Source organism: Schistocerca gregaria, unplaced genomic scaffold, assembly GCF_023897955.1.
Source record: "Schistocerca gregaria isolate iqSchGreg1 unplaced genomic scaffold, iqSchGreg1.2 ptg001309l, whole genome shotgun sequence".
In the NCBI taxonomy this organism is placed as follows: Eukaryota; Metazoa; Arthropoda; class Insecta; order Orthoptera; family Acrididae; genus Schistocerca; species Schistocerca gregaria.
Window position 1 is genome coordinate 22501 of NW_026062620.1, and position 5000 is coordinate 27500.

General features: G+C 55.2%; 1 non-coding gene across 1 annotated transcript in view; it reads left to right on the forward strand.

The window, feature by feature from the left end:
• The first annotated feature begins 4527 nt into the window (after nucleotides 1-4527).
• The window catches only part of LOC126330593 (small subunit ribosomal RNA), a 1893-nt gene continuing 1420 nt past the window's right edge, over nucleotides 4528-5000 (forward strand). The window contains exon 1 of the ribosomal RNA XR_007563033.1: nucleotides 4528-5000. This exon is cut by the window's right edge and continues 1420 nt beyond it. This is a non-coding gene — a ribosomal RNA (small subunit ribosomal RNA).

A 5000-nucleotide genomic window follows, 5' to 3' on the forward strand; every position in this document is an offset into this window, starting at 1 on the left:
AGCACGCTCTGTGGGACTGTCCACAATTTGCTGAAGTACGTGAACAACTGCCCCCTAACAGAGATGTTAGAGCGCTACTCCGGAGCAGAGAGCACTGGAGGGCGCTCAACACTCTTGCGTCTGCAATATCCGCACAGGCTCTGGATCAATATTTGCAGCGGAGGGCTTTGGAACTCGTGAGGGAAAGAGCAGGAATGCTCCATGACCCCGACACGACTCCGGAGACCAGCAGCAATGATTCAGATGACGACTCATGGGCTGACGATGACTAAGTAGCGACAGACTCTAGGCCAAGAACCCGGAAATTCCGGGCTCGACGATGGGCAAGGCCTGGCTAGCCCGAGCCGAGTGCTGTGGACCCTGCTACCCGCAGGAGAAACGTGCGCCGGCTGATTGCCCATTGTAAGCGGATGCTACGGCGGCACCACCTCCACGCGGTTCCCCGTGGGCACTGGACGGCAGGTCGCGAGACCTGAAGCCCGGTGGCAAAGAGTGCTCCTCTGTGGATATAGAGGGTCCGTTCCCCCGCACAATGGTGACGGTGTGGGGGTAGTTTTTCCAAGACCGCTTCCTGCGGTGGCGACGCTGGGGTAGAGTCGACCACTCGCCCATTGTGGAAAGTAAACATTCTGCTGTTCATCAGTACTTTACTAATAGTTCAGTCGTCTCACGGCACTGCTTAGTAATTGATGCAGGGCCACATAGATAGATGATACATGCGAATGTCCCAATACATGCTCTGGACGGCGGGCCGCGAGACGTGACGCCCGGTGGCAAAGAGTGCGCCGCTGAGGATATAGAGGGTCCGTCCCCCCGCACAGTGGTGACGGTGTGCGGGTAGTGTTTCCGACACCGCTTCCTGCGGTGGCAACGCTGGGGCAGAGTCGATACTCGCCCACTGGTGGAAGGTAAGCATTCTGCTTTACATCAGTACATAACTAATATTTCAGTCGTCTGACGTCCCTGCTTAGTAAATGATGCAGGACCACATACATAGATGATACATACTGTAAACTGGGGAGGACAGTGTGAACCGCACTCGACCCAGTCACCCTATCTCACAGTCCACTCTGTGTGTAACAAAGCGAAAGCACCAAAGCACTATCGTTCAACAACATCCATTTTATCCTCGCTGCCACAGGACACTATCCAAAGAACGACAAGAGGAACGTCACGTCCACTAATAAGACAGAATGTCTCACACCACCCGCAAACAACGCAGCTCAAATCAGCCAGCAACACCCACAGTGGTCCACCCAGTATCAACACAGGACGCAACGCCACGCCACAACACAAAAGGTACAAGTAATAAAATACCCTTTGGCCACACTCCTTATAAAGGCATCGAACCAACCCACCACCTGACACCAGCCAAACGTACATCCTGATTTGACACATCTCTGGCAACCTAACCCACGTTGGCCCTTAACCTAACCCACGTTGGCCCTTAACCTAACCCACGTTGGCCCTTAACCTAACCCACGTTGGCCCTTAACCTAACCCACGTTGGCCCTTAACCTAACCCACGTTGGCCCTTAACCTAACCCACGTTGGCCCTTAACCTAACCCACGTTGGCCCTTAACCTAACCCACGTTGGCCCTTAACCTAACCCACGTTGGCCCTTAACCTAACCCACGTTGGCCCTTAACCTAACCCACGTTGGCCCTTAACCTAACCCACGTTGGCCCTTAACCTAACCCACGTTGGCCCTTAACCTAACCCACGTTGGCCCTTAACCTAACCCACGTTGGCCCTTAACCTAACCCACGTTGGCCCTTAACCTAACCCACGTTGGCCCCTTAACCTAACCCACGTTGGCCCTTAACCTAACCCACGTTGGCCCCTTAACCTAACCCACGTTGGCACCTTAACCTAAGTTACGCTGCACCTTAACCCAAGTTACGCTGCACCTTAACCCAAGTTACGCTGCACCTTAACCCAAGTTACGCTGCACCTTAACCCAAGTTACGCTGCACCTTAACCCAAGTTACGCTGCACCTTAACCCAAGTTACGCTGCACCTTAACCCAAGTTACGCTGCACCTTAACCCAAGTTACGCTGCACCTTAACCCAAGTTACGCTGCACCTTAACCCAAGTTACGCTGCACCTTAACCCAAGTTACGCTGCACCTTAACCCAAGTTACGCTGCACCTTAACCCAAGTTACGCTGCACCTTAACCCAAGTTACGCTGCACCTTAACCCAAGTTACGCTGCACCTTAACCCAAGTTACGCTGCACCTTAACCCAAGTTACGCTGCACCTTAACCCAAGTTACGCTGCACCTTAACCCAAGTTACGCTGCACCTTAACCCAAGTTACGCTGCACCTTAACCCAAGTTACGCTGCACCTTAACCCAAGTTACGCTGCACCTTAACCCAAGTTACGCTGCACCTTAACCCAAGTTACGCTGCACCTTAACCCAAGTTACGCTGCACCTTAACCCAAGTTACGCTGCACCTTAACCCAAGTTACGCTGCACCTTAACCCAAGTTACGCTGCACCTTAACCCAAGTTACGCTGCACCTTAACCCAAGTTACGCTGCACCTTAACCTAACTTACGCTGCACCTTAACCTAACTTACGCTGCACCTTAACCTAACTTACGCTGCACCTTAACCTAACTTACGCTGCACCTTAACCTAACTTACGCTGCACCTTAACCTAACTTACACTGCACCTTAACTGTCACATGTAACGTCACAGGAATGTAGCTTTGCCTAACAGCAACCCTCTGAACATAGTTCACTGCTTGGATCCTCTGGTGTCATGTGTATTTCTTGATGCCATGGTGCGTACCCTCACATAAAGGTCTTTCGAGTGTTGCGTACTTTCTACACAGTCCCGCTAACCACTGGAAGGGTGTACCGCTACAGAACGAATATCGCCCTCCCCTCCTGCCCTTCCAAGCTGGTCGGTCAGGCGTTTGTTTGTGAAATGAGCCTTGCAGCTGTTCAGTTGCATTCGGTTGTCGATGCAGTCAGTGTACGTTGTGGTACGGCCTGTGTGGACTGTCCGCTGATGTACGCGTAACCCACACTGATCATCCGTCGTTACGTACTGAGTGACATAATGTGGCACATGCTTGACCGTACACCGGCTGCGCCCTACAATGGCGAATCATAAGGGCCATATGTTGTGCACGATGCTACTTGTCTCGTCTCCCCATTACAGCGAGATTGCACTGTTGTACGCCGTACAGACATGTGGTAGGTAGGTACGGACGAAAGTATTGCATGTTGGCCCCCCCCCCCCCCCCTCCTCCCTCTGCCGGGAATCAGCGTGAGCCGTCTGTTGATGTAGCGACGAGGGTTTTCCTATTTAATCGTATTGCCCCACACAACATGATAGCACGGTGGACCGCGTTCCACATCTGCGACATGCTACAGAGGCCGGTTGACAGTCGACCGCGCAAGGGACATTGCACACGTGCGCGGACCATCTTCCACGTGTTCTCTCGTGTACATGCCGCAGTGTGTATGTGGGCTGATGTAGCGTGTCGTGACACATAACATGCAGGCATGCCAGAATCGTAGATTTCGCAAATGTAGATTGACGTATACGTTTGCTGCCAAAGATCCGCAAATGAACTGGAAATCAGTTGTTGAGCGGTTGTTCGCGCTGCAGGTGCATCGGTGATAGCGACGATCGGTACATCTATGAACCGGTTGTTTCGGCGGTACCCGCCATGCCCCCGAACCTGAGTTGGCCATGTGGGTATGAAGCGATACGAGGCTGTGGCTTGGCGGGACAGTCCCCGGCCGGTGAGGGGGGGCCGCCCGGCGTGCTGGCCGCGCGCTGCGTGAGCGCACGCACTACAGCCGGCTGGTGGGGGGCGCCCAGTGGCAGGAGCGCCGGCCGACGGGCCCGGCTGGCGTCCCAGCTATGCGCCGGCGCACCCTGCGCGCGGCGCCAGGCGGCCAAAGTGGGTTCTGCCGAGCCCGGTGCGAAGCGCGGTGGACATCTGCAGTGTGCTGGTCCGATTGCGGACTGTGTGCGTTGAGGATGCGCCGCCGCCCGGCACTCGGCGTCGCGACGCCGTCTGCTGCTCGGTCGCCCCCAGCGGTTCTCGCAGGTGGTTTGTATCGCAGCTCTGCGGACGTGTTGGCGCGTGCGCTGTGCTGGGAGAGTTCGCTTCTGCACCCAAGTGGGGCTTTGCCCTTCTGTGGCGCTGGCGTTGGAGCTGCCGGTCACCGTAGGTGGCGCGTGTTGTTTCCCGCCGGCAATGCCACGACAGCACGCTCCCGGGCCTCTGTCGGCAGCGGCAAGCTCAGTTGGGAGCACGGGTGTTCGCACTGAAAGCGTCTACTCGCCCATCTCCGGGCGATTGCGCCTCTCTCGAACCCGACCAAGTACTTAGGACGGCGCTGCGCGCCGCCGGGACCTGAGAGGGTTTCGAGGTGTATCGTGCAGGGGAGCTCAGCCTCCTCCTGTTTGCAGAATAATTGAGCGGACGCTTGCGTGTTCGCGCGGGCCCTCGGGACACACTCCCGGGCGGCCGGCTGCTCAGCTCTCGTTGACGCAGCTCCCTGGTTGATCCTGCCAGTAGTCATATGCTTGTCTCAAAGATTAAGCCATGCATGTCTCAGTACAAGCCGCATTAAGGTGAAACCGCGAATGGCTCATTAAATCAGTTATGGTTCCTTAGATCGTACCCACGTTACTTGGATAACTGTGGTAATTCTAGAGCTAATACATGCAAACAGAGTCCCGACCAGAGATGGAAGGGACGCTTTTATTAGATCAAAACCAATCGGATTGGCTCGTCTGGTCCGTTTGCCTTGGTGACTCTGAATAACTTTGGGCTGATCGCACGGTCCTCGTACCGGCGACGCATCTTTCAAATGTCTGCCTTATCAACTGTCGATGGTAGGTTCTGCGCCTACCATGGTTGTAACGGGTAACGGGGAATCAGGGTTCGATTCCGGAGAGGGAGCCTGAGAAACGGCTACCACATCCAAGGAAGGCAGCAGGCGCGCAAATTACCCACTCCCGGCAC